Source organism: Falco punctatus (genome assembly GCF_963210335.1).
Source record: "Falco punctatus genome assembly, chromosome: 8".
In the NCBI taxonomy this organism is placed as follows: Eukaryota; Metazoa; Chordata; class Aves; order Falconiformes; family Falconidae; genus Falco; species Falco punctatus.
In genome coordinates this window covers 12,352,541-12,375,821 of record NC_137588.1, presented here as the reverse complement: position 1 = coordinate 12,375,821, position 23,281 = coordinate 12,352,541, and the positions used below count along the sequence as shown (strand labels likewise).

General features: G+C 40.2%; 1 protein-coding gene across 16 annotated transcripts in view; it reads right to left on the bottom strand.

The window, feature by feature from the left end:
* The window catches only part of ZNF804A (zinc finger protein 804A), a 228,827-nt gene that overhangs the window by 38,438 nt on the left and 167,108 nt on the right, over window positions 1-23,281 (bottom strand). For 9 of the 16 annotated variants that reach the window (XR_013929986.1, XR_013929987.1, XR_013929988.1 and 6 more), the window contains 3 exons: window positions 15,455-23,281; window positions 8,059-8,141; window positions 4,063-4,176 (listed from right to left, as the gene is read on the bottom strand). The exon at window positions 15,455-23,281 is cut by the window's right edge. The gene's annotated coding sequence lies outside the window, so the exon portion shown is untranslated. Of the gene's footprint in view, window positions 1-4,062; window positions 4,177-4,490; window positions 8,142-14,563 lie in introns of those variants that run through there. The other 7 variants (XR_013929990.1, XR_013929991.1, XR_013929992.1 and 4 more) reach the window with 7 other exon arrangements.

Below are 23,281 nucleotides of genomic sequence, written 5' to 3'. Positions count from 1 at the left end.
AAGGTGAAGATAAAAATCTCTACATTCCATTCTCATTTTCTTTTCAACAAAGGACAGGTTGATTTGAGAAGGCCTAAAATGCTTTTATCCTCGTTGCCCACACGGCTTCCTTCATCCACATGCCATAGTAATACTTGACATTTGAATAGGACATGGGAACGAGGCAAGGCTTCCTAAAAATTCATGCTGCTTTTCTTCCTCTGTTTCATTCCTTGTTAGCGAAGCCTTTCATACCTCTTGGGGGTGACTAAAGGCCGAGATACTTTAGCTTGAGGCACCACTGAAGCATGGAGATGGTGCTTTGGTATCTTCATTCCCAGGTGAGCTCACAGACACAAAAAATTCCTATACCTTCCTCTACTCGAGACTGGGGTTATCCTTCTGTTTATTTGCCATGTTATCACAGTAATTAAAAAGCTTTACGAGTGTATTTACAGAGAAGACAATCATTAATAAGAGGCCTCCTGAGATCTCCCTTGGAAAACAAGTTACTCAAGAATGCAGCAGATGTTTCTGCCTGTCAGAGGGACAAGGACTTCACAGACTCATTTCTTCATCTCCAGGAGCCCACCCAAGTGTCGGGCTTCTGGCAGATAAAGCCTAGCCTGCCCAGAGGCACCACAGTTTAAAGTGCCATATTGCTATCATAAGCTTGCCACGGACAATTATACTTTCTCCTGTGGATGCTGGAAGCAATGTGTACAGGCTGCAAATTCAATGTGAAAATAGGAGTAGCTCACATAGATTATCAGCAGCTGTGTATGAGGTACTCATCTGAAATTCTCCCATAATTGTGAAGGGCCCCTTGAGAAGAACAAATAGGCCCTGCCATGTTTCCTAATCTCGCTACACTAGTTATACAGAGAAACATTCACTCCTAATGATGACACAAAAGCTGCTGTAAGCTTTTCTTCTGCAACGCCGCTGCTTATATCAGCTATTATTCAGTTATTCCATCCTAACAGCGGAGAATCATTTTTGGCTTTTCATTCTTCCTCCCAGAGGGCATAACTTATTCCCTGTCTGGCACATTAAGGCTTGAAAAATTAATGCAGTGCTGCTGAGATTTCCACTTTCTGCTTTACTCAGAGTGCAAAAGCTTTGAATTTCAGTGAAAAAATATTGAGTAATAAAAAGCTTATTTTAAGTTTGTTAATGTACTTGTCTGTTTTAATGCCTTTCTGAGGTTTCCACATAGTAAGAATTCCACTGACTACTCTTCCTGAATTTCTTTTGCTTCAAAGTTATTACTCTACCGTCTATTTGAGTCCTCTCCCATTTCACAATGACGACATACCGACTAAAATTTAAACATTGTTATAAACCGTATTCTGTTAAAAAAAATAATCAGTTAAGAATAACAAATGAATGTAGACATGCTTACTTGCAATATTTTATCAGGCTGCTCACAAAAAGTCCCTGGCCACATCATTCCACAACTTAATCAGTCACACGTTGCTCTGTACATTTAGCTCATGCTTTACACCCAGGCCTATCCATTTCTTCAAAAATACTGTCCAGTTACACGAATTTTGTAAAAGACAGTAGTAGTTCAAAGCAAATTACACTTGTGTTGTATTGCTCTTGCTCAGACCATCCCTTTGGAAACAGAATGAAAAGCAAACACTGCGGTTACTATATGAAGCTTGCCTGGGGTTTTGATAATCCTGCCACAAGCCTTACAGCATAAAACTCATAGCCCATCTAGTTGAAGATTTCATCACGGAGTGTCCAGAGGATGCTGCAGAGATAAACGCATTGTGTAATCCTCTGGTGAAGTGCAGTGGGTAAGTTTGTATGTATGTAAACGTGTTTCCCTCCAAATTAACGCTGTCTAATCATTCACATCATACATCTTTAACGGGTACATTACAAAATGGCTACCACTGCAAATAATAAACAGATCTATATCAGGTGATTATAGTGAAAGAATAAATGGAAGAAAATAGTAAAGTATGAGTTGAAGAAGGCTGAAAACAAAATCAGAGCTGGGAGCTACTTCTCCAAAAATAGTGAAGAATTTTTTTCCACCCTCTCCCAGATCTTTGCAGTAAAAGAGGTCAAACAAACTGTTCATTCAGACTTCATCTGTGCAGAAGCCAGTTATTAGTGTCAGAATTCTTACTCAAAAGGACAGGGTGGAAAGCCTCAAATTAAATATACAGGTTCAAAATGTATTAGCGGTTACAGGAAGAAAAAGTCCCAGGCAATTTTCCCTAGCACCTTGGAGCATTTGCTAATGCTACCGCTTCATATATTCCAAGTCTGCAGGCACGGGGACCAGCATTAACCACACATCATGTCAGGCTGTCCTTTCACTCCTACATACAGCTACTTAGTTCTCTTTTCCTCCTTGGGTGGAAATACTCAAGTAATTCCTCCTTTGTCTTTCAGGCTGCCGGCTGGGCCCCAGAGAGTGCAGAGCACTAAAGAACACAGACTTCATATTTCCAGTCTCTGGCAACACTCCTTTCTTTATTCCACAGAGAGGTTTCTCTGTTTCCTTAAAAGCTGGCTTTGCTGATTCAGGCTTCCTCATCTCAGCAGATTTCAGTTCGGAGTTTGATCTATCAGCATCAAAGACATGCTGTTCAGAGCATGCCTCAGTGATCAGACAATAAGCAGCAGCAGCAAAGTTTCAAACAAGGCTAGTAGTTCCCCAGGAGACCGTAGGCAATTAATAACATGTTTTTCTGCAAGGAGCAAAGCTAATGAAGCCTGAGTTCCTACACATCTGAGACATTCATCTTCTACCCTGTCTGTAAACTGTTAACCCAGATACCACTGTGAACTGAGCTCCTTTGCCTTACGCCTCCAGCCTCACCTGTCGATCCCCTGTTACCCAACTCCTCCTGCATCTTACTGCGACAAACAATATTCTTTGACAAACATCCACTTTCCTCTTGTTCCTAGTAGGACCCCCACAGGGGCCTTAGCTGCTTCTGCGCACCTTTATTTGATCCCTCACTTGCAAGACAACACACAGTGGCTAGCCCAGAGCCGTGGGGACAGTCAGGGGCCAGCAAACTGCTGCGAGGTAGAACGAATAACGTTTGCACCTTCAGCAAAAGATGCGTTAAAGCACACGCCAAATTAGCAATTTTAATGAAAACCATAGGCACTTCACAGTTATGAGACCTCAGTTCTGGCAGAGTTGCCAAGTTTGGCTGAAACAGGACAATAAATACAGAAGTTATAGGGAAGCATTGGATAAGTATGACAGAAGGAGAAAGAAGAAAGTGTGAGCGCAAAGATTTTTCTTTGAAAACCATGCAACCAAAAGAATAAAGTAGTCTTTCAGCAACTGAACTGCGATCCTGAATCAGTCACATATATCGATGAGGATCTGATATGAACCACTGCAGCTGTGACACTGACCATCTTTATTTTTTTGAATAAAGACATGGAAACTGCACTTTTATTAATACCTAGATCACAATGGCTGACTCCCATTTTTAAAAAATGCAAAATGTTAAGCTAGAAGATGAATAGAGGTTGATCAGACTAACAACAGAGAGACCAGACTAAGTAATTTACTTCCCCTCAAGTACATGATTAAATTGGATTGTTCTCTATCAAATGATCTAGAAGCACACTTACTTAGAGAAAATCTCTGAGCATAGCTATCCAGCTGTTCAAGGGACTCACACTGTGGACTCTGGATGTAATTTTTAAATACATTTTTGAATTTGAATACAAAATTGAATAGTCCAATTGGCAGGAACACGAGTTGTTCATCACTTTCATTCAGAGTTGCTCACCAAAATTTTTATGCCAAATTCTGACTCAACCTAAAAACCACATCTGCTGTTAGCTGGGATTTAGAACAAGCCACACAGATTGAAGTGTCCAATATCTATATAATTCCTTAATGATTTCTCTTACCTATACATACCTCTAGAAGATTAACTGGGTTGTACCTTGCCTTCAGTTGCTTGCTATTACCAACGGTTTCAAGTGCGGACTAAGCAGACCTTGCAAAACACACTTTCAAGAAAAGAGTTTTCATTTAGCAGGCGGCAACTCAAGGAAACAGAATGGTCTTTACGAGATGCTGCCTACCTTCCAGTCAACAGCTCTCTTATAGGTATGGTATACTGTGATCGATGCTGCTTGTAATAAAGTCTGCATGACTTGTTTCCAGTTTTCTCTTTCTTCTTATTATGAAATCCAACTCTACAGCTAAAAAAAAAAAAAAGAAAAGAACTGAAGGAGCGTAACATCACTAAGAGCATGATAGCGGGCAATTTAGACTGCAGATTCAAAGAAGTTCACACTCGTGGGTTTTTTTGTTTTGTTTTTGTTTCCACCACACCCTCCCACCCCAGATACAAACCGTCAGAAGGATAGAAATCAGCTGTACTAATTCTATTCTGGAAAGGAATGGAATAAATGTCCTTACTATCCTCCCAGACATACAGCATTTATTAAACTGGACAAAGGCTATCCTGTCAATTTCTGCTTTATACGATCCATTAAAATTGTCTGCTTTATACGATCAATTAAAATTGATTAAAGAGATGTTGCCATTCTGATCAAATCATTTACATCTTTGCATTTAGTGCTCTAAGTGCAAGAAACTACAGAACTGCATCTTTTCCAAAGGGGAGAAAACTCCTGGTACAATTCGTGAACCACATAAACCCTTTTGTTCACAGAACCTCTTTTTAAGAGATCTACTTGGAATCCAGTTATTTAACTTCTGTTCTTTTAACTTGCTGTTAAAGGGAGATGATCATGCCTTAGATTTAAATGAGCTGATCACAGGACCTGCAAATTAATGTCTCTTGAAGATGAATGGAAATACCATCAAAGAGAGAACAGTTTGTTGGTTGGTTTGTTTTATTTCAAACTGTGAACTAATTCTAAATTGAGGGGCAGAAGAAAGATGCTTTAAATTACTTCACTAAGAAGCGACTTCATAGTATAGGAAAAACAGCCGGATAAAGAATCAAAAGAAAAACAAGGTGATAGGAGAAGAGAGAGACCACAAGTTAAATAATCATTTAGTTTTCTTTAGTCATGTCCTAGGTCATGTCCTCTATGTAGTGCAAAATTGTACTACATTATAGTCACTGACTAGTAACTCTTGTATTTGTAGAAAATAAATGTTTACGAGAAGAAAAAGATTTCATTTTCAAGACAGAGAGCTCCTGCAAAGGAATTTTTTAAACATCCGCAAAACCAAGGAGAAATATTTCACAACAGTACTGATGGAAAAGCTCTGACTGAGGATTTACAAACCACGCGTGAAACTATTTCAGACAGTTCTTAATCACGAGCTTAAAAATCAGCAGGCTCTCTGAATGTCACCGGTATCAAGGTGAATGTCACACATACTGTAAAGAATTATGTATTTTTTTAATTGGCAACGCTTGAAAAGGATATGAAAAATTTTGTGGGCTATCAAAAAGGTGCAGAAAATATAGAAGTGATAGAATGCCAATGCTGCACTGATTACAGATGGACCCTTTCACAAAACGTTTCTTGAAACACTGGAAAATTTACAGAACATTTTGCTTTAATGGGAGCGTGCGGTGGTGTGGGGGATAAAAAAAATATCTTCAGAGTCAAGTCTCTCCAAACTGGAAGAAAGTGAGTCTTCAAAAATGGAGAGGGAAGAGGAGAAGACACAAAGATGAAAAGGGAAAAGTAGGCTAAAGCAATTTACAGCATTCTAAAACCATACTGTGGAACTATTTGTGACAGACTCCAAACAACCTCTTGATTTCATAGAATCACAGAACAGTTTCAGCTGGAAGGGACCTTTAAAGGCCATCTAGTCCAACCTCCCCTTCAATGAGCAGGGACACCAACTACATCAGGAACTAGATTAGGTTGCTCAGAGCCCTGCCCAACCTGACCTTGAATGTTTCCAGGGATGGGGCATTTAACCACCTCTCTGGGCCACCTTACAGTGTTTAACCACCCTCACAAAAAAAAATCTTCCTAATATCTAGTCTGAACCTACCCACTTTCAATTTAAAATCATTATCCCTTGTCCTATTGCAACAGGGCCTACTAAAAAGCCTGTCTCCATCTTTCTTATAAGCCCCCTTTAAGCACCGAAAGGCCACAATAAGGTCTCCCCAGAACCTTCTCTTCTCCAGGCTGAAGAACCCCAACCGTCTCCGCCTTTTCCTCATAGGAGACGTGATCCATGCTTCCGATCGTTTTTGTGGCCCTCCTCTGGATGTACTTCAACAGGTCCGTGTCTTCCCTGTGCTGACAGTCCCAGAGCTGAACGCAGTGCTCCAGGTGGGGTTTCACCACAGCGGAGTAGAGGGGCAGAATCACCTCCCTTGACCTGCGCGCCACACTTCTTTCGATGTAACCCAGGATACAGTTAGCTTTCTGGGCTGTAAGTGCACGTTGCTGGCTCTTGTCCAGTTTTTCAACCACGAGTACCTCAAAGTCCTTCTCGGCAGGGTTTCTCTCAATCCTCTCATCCCCCAGCCTGTATTAATACCAAGGGTTACCCTGACCCAGGTGCAGGACCCTGTACTTGGCTTTGTCAAACCTCATAAGGCTCACACAGGCTTGAGCTTGTCCAGGTTCCTCTGGATGGCATCCCACCCCTCAGGCATATCTACACAGTCAACTGTAGCACTCAGCTTGGTGTTATCTTCAGGCTCGCTGAGCGTGCACTTGATCCCGCTATGTCGCCGACGAAGATATTAAACAGTACCAGGCTAAGAAGTTTCCTAGTGATGTCCTTAACCCAGGCCCTGGGGAGGCAGCAGACTTCCCTAAGAGGAGGGTCTGTCAGGCATAATGAACCCTCTGTTCCTCTTAGAAGGGAGTCCCTGTCTTTTCTTCCTCACGGAGATGGTCATGATATGGAGAGTTCTGACCCTGGCAACACCTCTGGTTTAGATAGACCATCACCCACAGCATTCGTTGACTGGCCTTCCACACCCACAGCCTCGCACCTGTTGTACAGAGGCACCCGGGAAGGCAAGGTGGGCCAGGAGGGGGTTCGCCTGCTGCCCTGGGCACAGACTTGCCTCCATTCGCTCCCTTCCTTTAAGCTACTGCCTTCTGTCTGGTGGGGGGAAGATACAGGTTGCCCTTGATCTTTGGGGTTTTTCTGGTGGCTGTTTCTGCCTCAGGGAGGGCAGAGCATGGTTCTGCCAGTCTGTCTAACTCCTTGATGCTCCTTAACCTTTCCCCTTCCCCCATAGCCCTGCCACCAGGCCAAGCAGAATGTACACTTGGTTGTACCTCACACAGTTGTTCCTGCTCCTGCTGTCTGCTACCAGTGTAAGGCTCTGGCACGCCCTGCAGCCCCAGACCTGCATGGCTGCACGTTTTTGTGGGAGCTCTGGGCTGCCACATCTGTTCTGGTGAGCACAGAGGACACGACTTTATGCCGGATGGACACCACAGCCAAGCTCCTTCTGGGTGAGTCTCTCACGAAAGCTGCCGGCCCCTGGCAGGTGTCTCTGTGGCCCTGGCGTTCCCCTGGCTCACCTCAGGGAACACCCCTGAGATCTGCTGCCCTGCTGCGGCCCGGGCCGCCTGCCCAGCGGCTCCCCTCAGGGATGGCCTGCCAGTTTCCCTTACACATCACGCCGAGTTTAAATCTCCCGCCCTTGCTCTGAGGACACCCAGGCCTCACCAGCACCTCCCTGAGAGCTGTGGACTCCTCAGGCAGCCCTGAGGAACATTCCTTTCCCTCACAGAGGCATGGTGTGCAGCACTGGTATTTACACCAGCTGTGAATCTCAGCACTTAAACATTGCAACAAACTTAAATCAAGCATGGCTACTTCTCTTCAAAAGCAAAATATTTCTTAAAATATGCCTGGCTTAGCTGGAATATCCTTGGCTGCTCCAGTTTCACCCCGTGAAGGCACCAGCTCTCTCCACGGAGCACAGCAGGTTGCAAGGACCCAGCTCGCACCCTACAGGAAACAGCCACCAGAGGGTCAGCGTGGAGTACCGGCTCAAAACAGACAGCTTTAAAATGAAACAGCCGCTGACTGCTTTTGACATTACACCAGCTTTCCTTCAAGAACTTCTTAGAACAAAAATAAATAAATAGAATATTACCTACCATTTCAGTTGTTAGAGTAAGGCAAGCGCAGTTTTCTTGCTCCTTTCTTTCTCTTCTTCCTCCTTAAAAACATAATACATAAACTACAAGATCTTTAATGACATCCCTGTTTTTACGATGCCAAACGTGAAAATGTTACCTCAAATACCAAAATGGGCATGATTTCTGCTTAACGTGTTTCAGAGGAGACTAAAACAGTCTTTGGAAAGAGTAACTAGTTGTACATGCAATCATTTGCAATGTGCAGAGCATTAGGAAATAATTTATGTTTATTAGACTTTGTGGGTACAATAAATCATTGTTTTCATTTGTAGAGCATTATTACAGGAGTGATTTAACTGAAGAAATTCTTCCTCGTGGCCAATAGGAGTGAAAGGTTAATGACATAATGAATTCCTATAAAACAAATAGTAGACTTTTGCCATCCTTCAGCCAGCAGGTGGTAAATTAGCAGGTAATAAAGTGTGCATGCAATCTGCATTCACAGGCTAATAAATAATATTCAGGGGCTGGTTTTACCTGCTCCGGTTGACAGTGCATTACTGGGACTGTATAGCTCCATAGCATCTAGGAAAGGTACACAGAGCAAAAGGCAGCTGGTTTTGCAGTAGCCTGACTTTTAGCCCTGATATATGTCAGATATTACCAGAGAGATATATCTAGAATATTATAGCGATGCTCATAAATTCAACATTGTGCTGTAATAAAGTACTGCTTCTACATGTGGCAAATACACACTCCTGTGGTCCCTTCAGCTTGTGACATTTACTCTGTCATCCCATTAATACTGGTGGCATTTCATTCCAGTTGTGGAATAGCTGAGGGAAAAAAAACCTTAATATGCAAACCTTAATATGCGGCACCGCTCTGAAGGAAAAAAAAAAACAAAAACACCCACCCTCCTAAAATAATATGCTAGCTCTCACTATGAAAGTTAAATATATTATCAATGTATATCTGTGAATGGGCATTAATTATCCATGCAGCCTGCAAGACACGTGCAATGTGTTGGAGCTGTCCAGCTACAAGAAATACTGCTACATTGCAATGCAATTAAACAAAAGTATTATTAAACAGGAAGTACTTAGTCTTTTTTTTTTTTTTTTTTTTTTTTTTCCTCCAAGCTGTGACTGTATTCTTTGCCTAAACCAGTCTCAGTTTTCCCTTTTCTTTCCAGTATTGGAGGAGAACAGGCCCCCAGTTAATTCCTTGTGGTGTTGTCGATAGTTCTGCGGTACACAAGTCACGCCGCAAGGCTTGTGTAAGGGGTATTGTAGTGAATCCCAGTGCTGAAAGTAAATTCAGCAGCTCTGTTAAAGTTTGTTTTTGTTCTATATTTCCTGGGAAAATAAGTATTTTCTAAGAGGTAGCCGGAGGTTTGGAATAATACTGGAAATCCATTACCCTGAAGAGAAGAAAATGGGTCAGGTGTCTAAGGGTGTTAGGACATTGCTCTCTTCAGCCTGAACAGATCATACGGCGACTTTTGAAAACCTCGTTCTGATTCTCACATACCTGATACAAGAATTATTTACTTTAAAAAGGGGGGGGGGGGGGGGGAGATATGTAAATATCTACAGTGAAAAACAAGAAAGAATTTGAAAAACAGAGGATGTTAGCTAAACCCAGTTAAAAAAGCATGGCCTTGGAAGAATGATCAGACACCATAAATTTTTCAAGCTGGGGCACAACAAGCTAAGCTCAAGGAGAACCAAATGGTTAATGAGACTAAACAAAAGATTATTTGAACTATGTGTGAACTAGCCTTACTAGCATACTAAGACCCACCCTAGAGCAAAGGGAGCCCCCTGCTAACAAAGCCCCCTCCTCACTGAACATGTGCGGTGAAAAAACAAGGAACACTGTACCTTTAAATGGAGACGAGGCTTGTAAAAAGCAACAAAAAATAAGTGTGACTAAATGTAATTGTAAACGATTGTTCAAACTGTATAAAAAGTTTTACTATGCTTTAAGAGGCGTGCTAGCTTTGTGGATTTATGACCAAACAACACCCATCTCTGCGGACTTGCAATAGACAAGATCTTGACTCTGTGTGCGCACTGGTTCTTGCGCACTGGGTGAAGGACCCAGATTTGCAATAACATACCTTGTAAGGTAATCAGCCTCTGTACTGTGAAATGAAACTGCTAAATTAATCCAAGTGGCACCAACCAAACAAGACCCTAGGTCTCCTCAGGGCCCCAGCGATCCTAAAATATAATTACTGTTTGGATTTGATTTTTTTTCTCCCTGAAAACTACCTGTAGCACGAAGCCTGCGCTGCAGGCAGAGTCGTGCTTTTCTAGCACGTGGAGGTGGCAGAGGGAGGGAGCCAAGGCTGCAGGGACAGCGCTAGGAACCGGTGGGAACAGCCCATGCCAGGCTTCCTGGCGGCACTGCTGCAACAGGACACCCCAAATTGCTTCCCAGAGTTATCGCAGAGATTGATACCACACATGAGTCAAAACTATGTTATAACTAGTTGCAAAGCCTCCTCCTAAGCTCATATATTTATACTTAATTTTTACTCATTTTATTACATTCAGGACAGTTATTTCTATGTTACATAATTTTATAGATACCCACTGAGAGAGGAAAAATTTGTATTTAAACTCTTAGCATTATCCCAAAAGACATTCTCACTTGCAAGCTCACTACAAGAAATAAAACAAAAAACCCAAACAAACCATACTAAAAAAAATGTATTAGTCAGGCCCAAGTATGTTATTTCTAGCTTCCAGGAAAACTTTGTATAAATAAAATAAAATAATAAATATACTGTTACCCTACTTAAAGTACTTGAGAGAAGGTATGAAACATTTAATTTCTTGGAATCATAGAACACCATGAACATAAAAATGCCCCACAGCATTACCAATGTTGATGAATTCTCTTTTGTGGAGAATAATAACTGCCTTGTGCAACAACTATACACAGATCAAGGACTACCATGCATTAGTCCATACCTTGTTGGTTTTGGGGTTTTCTTGGTCGTTGTTGATTTTTCCATCACTCCAGCCCCGGTTTAACATTAAGCTCATGCTTAAAGCAGTTTAAGTAACCAAAATGGCTGTATACTTGTAAGTTGATCATGCTTTCTGTATAGCAGTATTTACCCAAAGAAGTCAGGAGGAATTGTTATCTTTTCACACTCTAGTCTTACTGTTGAATGGGTGTCTCGTTGCTACCATACTCACATTAGTACAGATGCTAATTAATAGCAGCTTTTTAAAGAGTATTTATCACTTAAACAAGACAACGTGACTCAGCGTGGAAGTTCAGGGCTTTTAGCAGATGATAAAAAGGGACATTCAGGAGGCCTGCTGGGGCACAGACACTGCAACCAGCTTCACAAAATGCTTTACTTCTGCTTTAAAAATCACATAATTATTGTGATTGGTGTAAAAAACAGACAAGTAATTGTGGATTGCAATGTCGCTTTAATTTTGAACATTGCCTTTTCTACTAGGGCCATGCAACAAGTCTGGGTGCATTTACTTGCATCTATTTTGAAATAGAACAACCTACTCCTTGTATTTAGCTTATGATTGCTAATATGTGTTTGAGACAGTTTCTAACTCGGTTTTTTTTGGTTTTTTTTTTTTTGCTACTGAGTAGCTTCCACCTGTGTACAGTGTTGGAAAAAGATATTATAGTAAAAACCCCACAACCCCAAACAATGACATTTAACTCTTCATGATTTTTAGGTAACATTTGCTTATTTTTGAGAATGTGCTCCAAAACATTAGACGAAGCACATTGGTTACGGCATCGCACAGATACTAAGATCATACTTCCATTAGTCTGTGGGATATAATTCTAAGACCCTCGTACATTCCAGGCTGAAATAATTTTTTCAAGAACAATGTAACCATAGCACATTTTGAAACTTGGACTGACATCTTAAAATCTATCGCAGACTCTTTTAAACTGGAGCTGAAAGCTGAGGACAGGGAGCCATTTCAATGCTGCTGGCTGGAAACCCTGCCCTCAGACATGTGCACTCAGCGCTTGGACAAGGTTTCCCGAATGCCTCCCTTCACTCAGCCCCATCTGCTACAATGGCACAGTGCCTGCTCGCCCAGGGTGCTGCCAGTTTGCTCCGTGCCAAGCAAAATGAGTTTAGATGGGCAGTTTTCAAGCAGTATCTCTTCTATAGAAAGTCCCTCCTCTGTGAGGGCACTGGCACACAGGTGCCAAATGCCACTTTATACTTGATTGCATCTGCTGGTAATTACATGCCAAGAGCAGAGCACCTAAATGGAGATGGTAACAAAGATGGGAATCTACATTTATGCTTGCCAAAAGACTGCCTATGCTCAAACATAAAGTCATTAGAACAACATAAGTTTTCAAACTCAATGTTAAACTAGACCACAACCTCAGAAAATCCTGTGTTAAGACTAATTCACAACCAATGATGACGTCAGAAAACAAAACCATGAGGGAGAAAAAGTCCAAAGCACAGTTTTGCCCCTGCCTGAAGAACTATAAAGCACCTACAACTGTATGACCCTCGTGCGTCCTCCAACATGTTTACAGTGGTAGAATTAAAGATGTTCTGTTAAGTTGAAACCAATTCAAATGCAAAAGTGCATAGAAAAAAAGTAACAACCAAAAGCCTTACTAGAAATTCCCTAGTCTGTCTTCCATTTGCCTGCATAGGTGTTTATGCTCTTCTTATCCTCTTAATGGGCCAACGTATTAACCAGTTGGCTATTCCAGACCTCATAAGCAGAAAAACGCCGCTTTCCTTTCCAAGGCACAAAATTAAAAACATTTAGACTCTCTTCAAAAGACAATAGGTGTTTACTAATAACTTTTTTCCTGCAGCTTCCTCCTTGTCTGACCTCACTTATTGCTAAGCTTCTGGGATTCTTTTTTTTTTTTTTTTCCCCTTTTCCAAGAGGCTATAAATCATAATGGATTATAATTAAATTTTATTTAATTGTATTGTTTTTACATCAAGATGATGTTTCTGTTGCATTAGGAACCATACATGCATGCAGAGAAACAGGCTCTCCCATAAAATGCAAAGAGTCTTGTCTAGACAAGGCTTGGAAAGGTGTCCTAGGTGCTGCTCATTGGCTCATTATTCCCCCCTCCAGAGAAAGACTGAAACAGAAAAGGATGTTGCCTCTAGCTTGCCACTTAGGTTGTGAGTCCAGGGAATTCCTCTTGTGTTTGTATAAAGAACCATACACAAAAAATTAATTATTACGCTAGAGCAGCTAATCTCTTTTGGATGCTTTGATTGCAATAATCAATAAACTCTTCCTAGTTCTTTCTCCCTCTCTCTCCTCTTCTCGTCCATCTGTCTGTACTCCATGACCCTGACCATGAGGATGGCCATACTGAGTCATGGCAAAGGCTCACCCACTCCCTATCTGTCTGCTCTAGCAGGAGCTCCACACGGCCTGTTTGAGTAAACACAGATCAACATGCTTCCTACAGCGCCCTACTGGTAATTATAAATCTAAATCTTTCAGAGAGCTTCAATGAGCTTCAACTCTTATCTCTTACGCTTCTTTTTTTTTTTTTTTTTTTTTTTTTTTTTTGTGGTTAAGCTTTTCGGTCTAATTTGTGATTTTTCACAGCAACGTTTTTTTAACAGGGGAAGTGTATTATTTTGTTAACACTTCATATTTAAAGAAGAAATCTTAACAAAATCTCTTACTTTACTCTTGATGTCTGTAATATATTTAAAATGTTTGCATCTTGTCTGAAAGAAGTGTTACCCTATTCATAGATTAGGTGGCAAGAACACACAGAGGCAGTCAGAGCACATTACTCACCATTTTCTCACCTAAGCTGTTTATGAAACTTGCACCTCGAGGAGGAATCCATCTCATGATGTTACTGCCAGGACAGAGCAGGCACTCCCCTGGAAGGGGTGGATGGGGCTCCCAGGTGAGTTAGTTAGGGCCTGTTCAGGTGTATTAGTGCTCCTCCTGGCTATGCTTTCTGCTCCGCTGATATTGAATGGCATTAGTCATTCCTTCAGGGGAAATGTTTCTATCATTTACTGAGACTTCTGTAGCTCCATAGTTCTTTTCAAGAATAGCTCCAGATGTTCTCCTCTGCTGATCTTGATCTTGCAAATCCTTACATACTCCCCTGACTTCCCATAAAAGTATCTTTCTTTTCAGTCTGCAATTAGGTGATTTTTACCCTTTCAACCTCAGATACACCCATCCTGTCTTCAAAACAGCTTTGATCAGGTCCAATCTTAAAACCCATTTCCACAACCACATCTCATCTGAGTCAACCGCTATTCAACTCATTGGGAATATTAAAAAAGATCTTACTGGTTTTACTAGAAATTGAATAAAGCATGTGACCTTGTAACTGCTGAAACTCCTATTGCAATTAGCAAATGTGTCCCTTCCTGGCAACCCAGCCATATTTAAGGAGCACTTAAATATCGATATTGTTTACGTAAGCGTAGTGGTTGCATTGCTCTCAGAAAGACTTTAGGATGTACTTAAATATAAGGATACAGTAATGTATTACAACTGCTTTAATTACAATAATTTAAAAATATGTCTTTTATACTGTACTATCTATCACATATGTTGGCTTGCCAATAGCTACTAGCATTTTTCCACTTTCAGTACGCTGCTTTTTGTATCAGCACAGACTGTGCCGTTGTTTGTATTCTCCAAAACAGCCTGACTTTATGATTCTGTTCATTTCACACCTGGCAACACAGAAAATGCAGAGGTAATAGGGGGGAAATCCTTTCACAATCAGTAAAATGACTAGAACTGCAGTGGTGATACGTGTTATTTTCTCAACAGCAATAAAATGCATGTGAATTTTCAAGGGAACTACAAGTCATTGTTTGCTACAGTGACATGCCAGCATATGCTCACGTTAGCATTTAATAATATGGAAGACAGCACTCATAATAGCCACCACAGAGCAAAATACCAGGGAGGTAGGTGTTGCAATACAAAGTAACTCAATGTGAAACGCATGTAATAACGCTGTTGATGTTAGAAACAGATTTTATGTAGCTATACATAAATGCAAAAGCTCACTAACACACATAGGCATACATACGCATGCTCTTCTGTGCCTTAGAACAGTGAAAAAACATGGCACATACTCTTACCTGAAGGATGATGGAAAGTTTAGACTGAAAAATAAGCCCAGTAATGACTTTGTAGAATTTCTTGTTTACTTGGTCACAGTGTCTTCTCTGGTGATTACACATTTCTTCCTGACACCGGAAAGATAAACTTTATGCTTTCCAATAGGTATTAATAGGAAAAAGACTACCAAAAACCCTACATCTGAACGAGAATTTTTTTTTCAGTATCTTCATCTAAACGGTGGCTGACGTAGTCATTTTTTATTCACCAACAGTAAACAACGTACAGTAGGAACCAACCTGTTGTGACGAATCCAGATACAATCCGTCGTGCTCATCTGTGGCTGGCAGAGGAGACGAGGAACCGGAGCATGGGCCACACTCAAGTTCCCCAGCCTGATTTTCTGCAAGATATCCAGAAGGAAATACCAGAAAACACACCTGAAACATGCAGTGAGAGGTCAGGTCTAGATAAATTCACGTGCCCTTTTCTTAAACAGCTTGCTGAAGACATGTAAGATGGAAAAAATATCCCCAGGACAGAAGATATAGAGTCAGAAGAGCATCACCACAACAGGGATTACATCCAAGTCCTATGAAGGACAAAGCAAAGGCAACCAACATGTGACAACTCTTCTTTAAAACTATTTTACACACTCCTGACCGTCTTTTAAATTAATTTTCTGACCTTTTTTCACATAAATTCCTCTGCATTTTTTACTGTAACAATATACTTCAAAAAAACCTCTGGTGATTTTATATAGTCTAGAAATGTTGTCATTTTACTTATGCGAGCTAATGTTTCCCAGTGTTTCATCCACTTCGATAAATATTGAGACTGCAATGAAAGAGGAGCTCTTCCAGTCAAATACATGCCAACAAATTGTTTCACAGTACAGAAAGTGTCCCTGTAAAATAAGATATAAAGAAGGGACTCAAATGCAGATTAATTGTTTAATAAACCATAAATGATTAATAAACATTTAACAAAATCAAACAGTAAACTAATTATGTTTACATAAATATTTAATACATTTTTGTTGTTTTAATAAAGTTATTTAAATTTGATAACATTAAATAAATTCATTTCTAAAAGCTGCTGAATGGTCACACAACAGACATATGTAAAAATATAAAACTTTTGGGAGAAAAATTTGGGGGTTTAGTGGTATTTTATAAATAACCATTATCCCATTGTATCTAGTAAAGGCTCTTGCTTTAAAAACACCCTTCCAAAAATGTCACAGGTAGAGAAAAAAAGCATATACATTAATGACGTTATGCCTTATTCTTTCAGGGACGGGCAAGCCTGTAGGGGCCTTAGGGAAGGCAGGAAACAAATGTCATCCTTCTTTTCACATCACTGTATACCCACGTGCTTTACGTAATCAAAATGAATACTTCAATTTGTTACATATTTAGCCGCAGGAACAGAAGGCATATGCAATAAAAGCCCCAGGGGCAAATGATCTCACTCACCTGGAAAACAATGTGTTTGTTAATAGAGTAATTTGTTAATTAAAGATTCTATGATGTCCACTAAAGCCATTTATTTCTGAATTACCACTTCTTAGAGTTAAACAAGATCCTGGGTAAAATGTAATCAGAAACTCTGTTTTTCCTCTGTCTCAGTTGTTTCTGAGTGCAATCAATTTGACAAGTATCCCAAGAGTTACCTTAGCAGCAGATGGTCTACGCACCAGCCCAATCGGCACAGCGCACCAAGAACAAAAAAGATAAAACAATTTCACGCCTGTCGCTAGAGCTCTAAGATACAGTGTTGTATTGAATTATCTTCAAATTAAGCTCCTCACTGGTGGTGGAACACAAAACAGGGATGACCGCAGAAGACAAATAAACACCCATTTGTAAGACTCCAAGCACAGTGAATTTTTTTTTTTTTTTTAGGAATGCTGAAAACATAGGTGGTGTTCCTTCAGCTCACAGTAGCAAATACGAGAACTTGGCCATAAAGATTTTGCCAGCAGCAGATTCCCCTGACACCTGGGAATACTTTCCATTCCAACTACGTGGCCGTCCATTACCAAAATTTTGCCCGTTTTCTTTAAAGAAAATAAAAAATAATTACTGCATTCCACGTTGAGAACCCAAATAACTGTTGTGTTTTTAAAAAAGCAGAGAACACAAATGACTACCTTGTGCTTACAGCAGTAATATGAAACAAGGAGAAAAGTAACCCACAGGTGTGTGTTATTCAGGAAAGCCCTAATTTCTACAGCTTTCCAGGAGGCTATTTAGGTTGCTGTAGCAGGAAGAAGGAAGAATTGTTCTGGTACTGTTGTGGTTTAACCCCAGCTGGCAACTAAGCCCTATGCAGCCACTCGCTCACTCCCCACCACGGTGGGATGGGGGAGAGAATTGGAAGAGTAAAAGTGAGAAAACTCATGGGTTGAGATAAAGACAGTTTAATAGATAAAGCAAAAGCCGCATGAACAAGCCAAGCAAGGAATTAATTCACTGCTTCCCATGGGCAGGCAGGTGTTCAGCCATCCCCAGCACAGCCGGACTCCATCATATATAACAGGTACTTAGGAAAACAACACACCATCACTCCAAACACCACCCCCAGCTCCTCCCTTCTTCTTCCCCCAGCTTTACATGCTGAGCATGACACCATATGGAATGGGATGTCCCTTTGGTCAGTCGGGGTCAGCTGTCCCAGCTGTGCCCCCTCCCAGCGTCCTGTGCCCCCCCGCCTGCTCGCCGGTGGGCTGGGGCAGGGGCAGAAAAGGCCGGGGCTCTGTGTGAGCACTGCTCAGGGGTAAAAAAAGCATCCCTGAATATTCAGCTCTTTTGCCAGCAAAATCCAAAACAAAACCCCATAGTAGCTACTGTGAAGAAAATTAACTCTACCGCAGCCAAAGCCAGCACAGGTAGGAACTACTCTGGCCCAACTCCTGCTGCTGCTGCCTGTGCTCCCAGGATTATCCCTATGTGTGGTACTCGGTTCTCCAGCCTCCCTGAGGCAGGAACCCAAACAGATGAAATAAACTTGCATTGCTCAGTGGTATTGGAATCAGGGGTTATACTTAAAAGCCCACTTCCGGGTACAAAATATATTAGGACGGTGGAACTAATAGCTTGCTAAGATACTGGGGAACTGCGTACTGCATGGTATGCTTGCTCCTATTCTTAACGGAGAACTTTGGTCAAAACCGTTGGCCGATGATGTTTGAATTATAAGTAATCACAGCAGAGCTTCCTTTTGGCAAGTTGCTAAGAGACATATTTAAGATTTCTAAAGCTCCATTGTCTGGTTCCAAGGAAAACTAGAGAAATCTGTACCAAAGAAAACTCGCCGTGTATAGTGTAATTAGTCTTGAGATTTCTCAAACAAAAGCATTAAGGAAGAGCTATTCTTATGGATAGGCTCATCTTAGATGTATCATTGCTTATCAGATGAGCACTGTCTTACAGCGGGTGTTGTTCAGTGGTTCTTCACCTGTTTATTTTGTAAGGGATTGTCCCTTTAATTAATCAAAGGTTGTTCCTTTAATTAAACTTATAAATTTAATGTTACCAGATTTTACAGTTGATATTAAGAACAAGATGTTCTCTTTGCATTAATATGTGCTTTGCCATATACAAAGCTGTATTTATAAAAACATAGCTGTCTTTAGTTATTAAATCATATAAATACATATTTCCATGCATAAAAACCTAATTCTGCTATTTTTAATTTTTAAATCAAATGTATGTTATGCATCAGTCAAAGAATACACTGCGAATGTGGGTGCTCCTAATCATTTTGTTGTAGTAAGCATTTAAAAGCAGAGTAATTAAAGCTGACATGAAAACAACAAAGCAGGATGGCTCGTATTCTAAACACGGCACGAGACATGTTAGTCCATGAAGATATATGGTAAATAATGCTATTCTGTATGCCAGATAATCAGTATTTCTGAAAAAAAAGTGACAAAGGTCTCAACATTGCAGTAGCAAAATGCTTAACATACAGGATTGATAGTTCATAGTATAGCTATTACTGATAGAGAGGTTTTACCTTTCTGTGTTGGCAGATGTATTTTCAAAGCTCAGCAATGCTGGTATTTCACCTCACTTTCTGTAATTACATTTACTTTTGGTGTTTGGCTTGATTTCAGCATTGGGAACTTTTAATATTAGTTCACTTTGCAGGTCTGAAGAGGGTGTTTCTTTACAGAGAAGAGCTTTCTTTTTACTTTTTCTTACCTTTCTTGACTTTAAAGGAAGAAACCAATACTCCGCAAACACAAACGAGCCTAATTTTTTGACTCCAACGGACATAGAAGTGATCCAAGAATCCACCAAGCCCACCAGCTTCTCTATATCAAAAATGCAAAAGTTATTTCTCTCATTTCCCGCATCCTGCCTAAGTGGCCTTTCTGATGCCCATTTTGCTTCAGAACGTGGCTAAACAGAAGCTCTTTGCCTGTGCATCTCACAACCTCTTTCAGCTTGGACAATTTTTCTTAAGTCTGGCTGCAGAGAATATATTTAGTGCATAACTGACACGAAAGTAACATGCTGAAGGTTTCCAAGTTTGTTTCTGTAAGGCAGACCAATACGTGAGAAGAAAGTATTTTAATACCTTTCTCTTGAATCTTCAGAAAGCATTGTCAGCTCATTAAATGCTACAGAATAAATAAATAGGAAATGTGTTTCTGCGAGGGTCTGTGAGTCTGCCTGTGTACGCCTCCCTGTCCCAAGCAAAGACTTGTCCAATACAATGTTTACGAATTAGTTAAATATATTTTGTCCAATCTGGGGTTCTCAGAAAAGATTAGAGATACTGATGGGGTATCAATGAGGAGAGAATGCAAATTTGCTATTTTTGTTGCTCAGCAAGGAGCTCGTGGAAGTCCTTGCATTTCAGTTTTGGTTTTGGGAATAAACCCACCATCTGCTGCATTATTTGCTTTCTACAATTGCCAGCTCATGCCAAGGCAAATTAATTTGTTATTAGCTTGTATCACCATCGGAATCTCCCCCTGGTGCAGACTGGGATCTTCCCTTTTTCACATGGCGCAGAGTTTGCAGGAACATGGAGCTGATCAAAAGCTCTGCTGTTATGGGAGGGATTATTGGGAAGAGTGAAAGACTGGAGAGGGTCTCCCATGTTTATATAGGTATTCTGTCACTTCACTAGGCAGGGAACAAAGGGGAAAATACCAGAGGAAACAGAGTGGAGACAGAGTTAATGGATTTCCTAGTAAGCTGCACATTTCCTCGATAAGGAGCAGTGGGGCCCATTGCTGCAGAGTTCTATAGAGAATCCCATTGCACACTGCCTGCTCAGCGATCTCCGTCTTAGATATTTGTGTTGCAGAGTAGTATCTGCAAGTTCAGGCAGAAATCTAAGTGTATTGGTTTTGCACTGAAATGAAAAGGCTGAATACAATTACTTCCTCTAGAAAACCGATGTATGTGCAAACTAAAATAAAAAAAGCAGAATACATTACTGGGCTAGGATGAATCGGTTAATTCCAATTTCTTTGCCTAAGCTGTTTATCAATGGGAAATGTGCCTAACATTAAATAAACTTCCTTTTCTTTCTATGCAGAAATATTTTTAAACGGAACTCTGACTGAAAACCATGGAGCCTACTGCGTGAACTTGGTCCGTGAACAGTACTTTGGAATATATTTTAAGGCTACAAGCAAACTCTGTGTTCTTATGGCTGCTGGCAGAGCAGTCAGTAAATCGATGTCTGGCAAATCAATAAGATAATCTAATGGGACCACGAGAACAACTTGAAACTCAGGATGCTGAACCAAAGTCCAGAACGGATCTGCCACTGTAACTGAACTGTATCTTGAATTACTTGGAGGAAAGAAAGAGTTTTGAAAACCTTTGACCCGTTCTATTTGGTAAAATACAATTTAACTGTAAAATAATCAATAAAAGTAGTAATTCCCTTAACATCTACAAGTGAAAAGGTTTCACTTCATGTAGTGAATAAATACATAGCGTAATTGTGGTTTGTTAAAAACAAATCAACTCTTGATGAAATCCACAGGGATTAGAAAATGTCAGTCATCAAAAAGGAATTCAACCTATTATAAGAAAAGCATGAATAAAAATGAGATCTACTCCAACAGTGCACCCAGGGAAGACTGGATTAAGTTATTGGTAACTACACAAAGAATGGAAATTCTCACATTTTATGTCTTGCAGCGTGTCTTTAGATACAGCCACTTGTCGTTCTTTTGTTATACAATTTCACAAAGTATTTTGGTACCAGTGATAAAAGGTGAAGGAAAATACAAACACAGTTGGATAAAACCTTTCTTAATTAATCTGGGATTTGTGACAGGGCCTAATGGAGATGCTGACTTATCTCTGCTCCGTGTATGAGACTTAGCTGTCCCTTGTAATCCAACCTCTGTTTGGGCTGATGTTTAGCAGTGCGCCCCTAATGAAATCACTAGGATCTAAAAGTCTTGCATGCAACTTGGCAAATCAGCCATGGCTCTGTTTACCTGACTCCTGAAAACCTCTCAGGATGGATGTTCCACCTCCTCTCTGAATAATTTCTCCCACTACTGTCCGAATGCAAAAGAAAAAAAAATATATATGTGTGCAGCACTTCAAGGTTCAATAGAAATTTTCAATGAAACTCTATCAAAAATTTCAGACTTTATTCCCCAAATTTATGGACAAGTAAAAAATAAATTATAAATTTTAAATAAAATATTTTTGCAAATAAAAATTAATAATAAATGTAGTAAGCAAAATATATTTTTCAAATTACATAACATTTCAAAAATGTATTTCATCTTCCCCCAAGCATGTTTAATTAAGGCTTTAAATTGTATCATTCTGTGCTGTTCAGCAATGTTTCTTGACATTACTGAGCAATGGCTTCACGTCACACCAAAAATAAATGGAACATCAGGGCAGTCTGGCTTTCCTCACAGGTTTTGGAATGTTCGCGTTGAAAGGCACTCATTGATTTGTTGATATTCATCTTCTGATATTTAATTATAAGAAATATATATGAAATATTTACCAGTGTTTCTAATATATTCCAAAATCCACCAGAACTATTTTACCAATGACAAACTCAAAGAGTTTAAACTAAACCAGTACTAGCTACACTACATTACAATTCACATCATAATGTATTTTACGACTAGGCTTTTCAGCCGTCCAGGAAGTTTTTCTCTGAAGTCTTAACAGCCAAACTCTCCATTCAAATAATGTAGAAGAACGTGGGATATAAGCATAACTGCATGAAATCAGTCATCCTGGTTAGTTCTGTTATTAATGAAGTATTACACTACTCTGAATGCTATTATATTAGGAAACAAATCATGCATATATATGCAATTTGCTTTACAGGTGTTTAATATATATATACTTTTGAGGCAGTTGTGCTGATTTCAGCTGAAAAATTTAGTAATTAGGGTTTTTTTTTAAATGATGATCTGTGGGTTGAAATTGATGTAAAAATGTGTATCTAAATATGAACCCGTACACATATGTTATCTCATTTGGCATTCCATTATCACCACATAAGTCCGAGTAGAAAAAGCCCTGTCATACAGGTCACCAGATACCTAGAATGAAGAGTCAGTAATTTGCTTTACAGTCCTGATTGATATGTAAACTATAAGCCATTTACTACAGATGCTCGTCACTGGATGCATTTATCGTGAGCGGCACCGAAATCCACAAGCAGCCTTGTTAAGTTCAAGAGACAATTTATGAAGGAAAGTGCTACTTACAGAGAACGTAATTATTACACTGTAACCCCAAATAGTTAAGAGGAAACACAAGAAATGTTACATGAAAAGTTTTTTACTCATATGTAAAGTGCACCTACCTGAATTTGCTCGGTGCAGAACTTTGTTAGACTTCAGCCCTGCACAGCTCTTTGGCGCCAAGCCAATGCAATTTCTGGGCGTTATTTCAACTGGGAGTTTTTCATCTTTATTCTATTGCTGGTATTGTCTCTGTACTACAACATTCACAAAGTGAAGCTGAATTTAAGTTAAATGATTCAAATTAAGTTGTGCTCCTGGCTACAGATTCTTAAACAGGATGGGATTTTGTCTCATAAGCTGCCACGATAGACTGTTGCTTTCCTGGCGGTTTCCCCATTGCATCGCGAGGACATGGGTA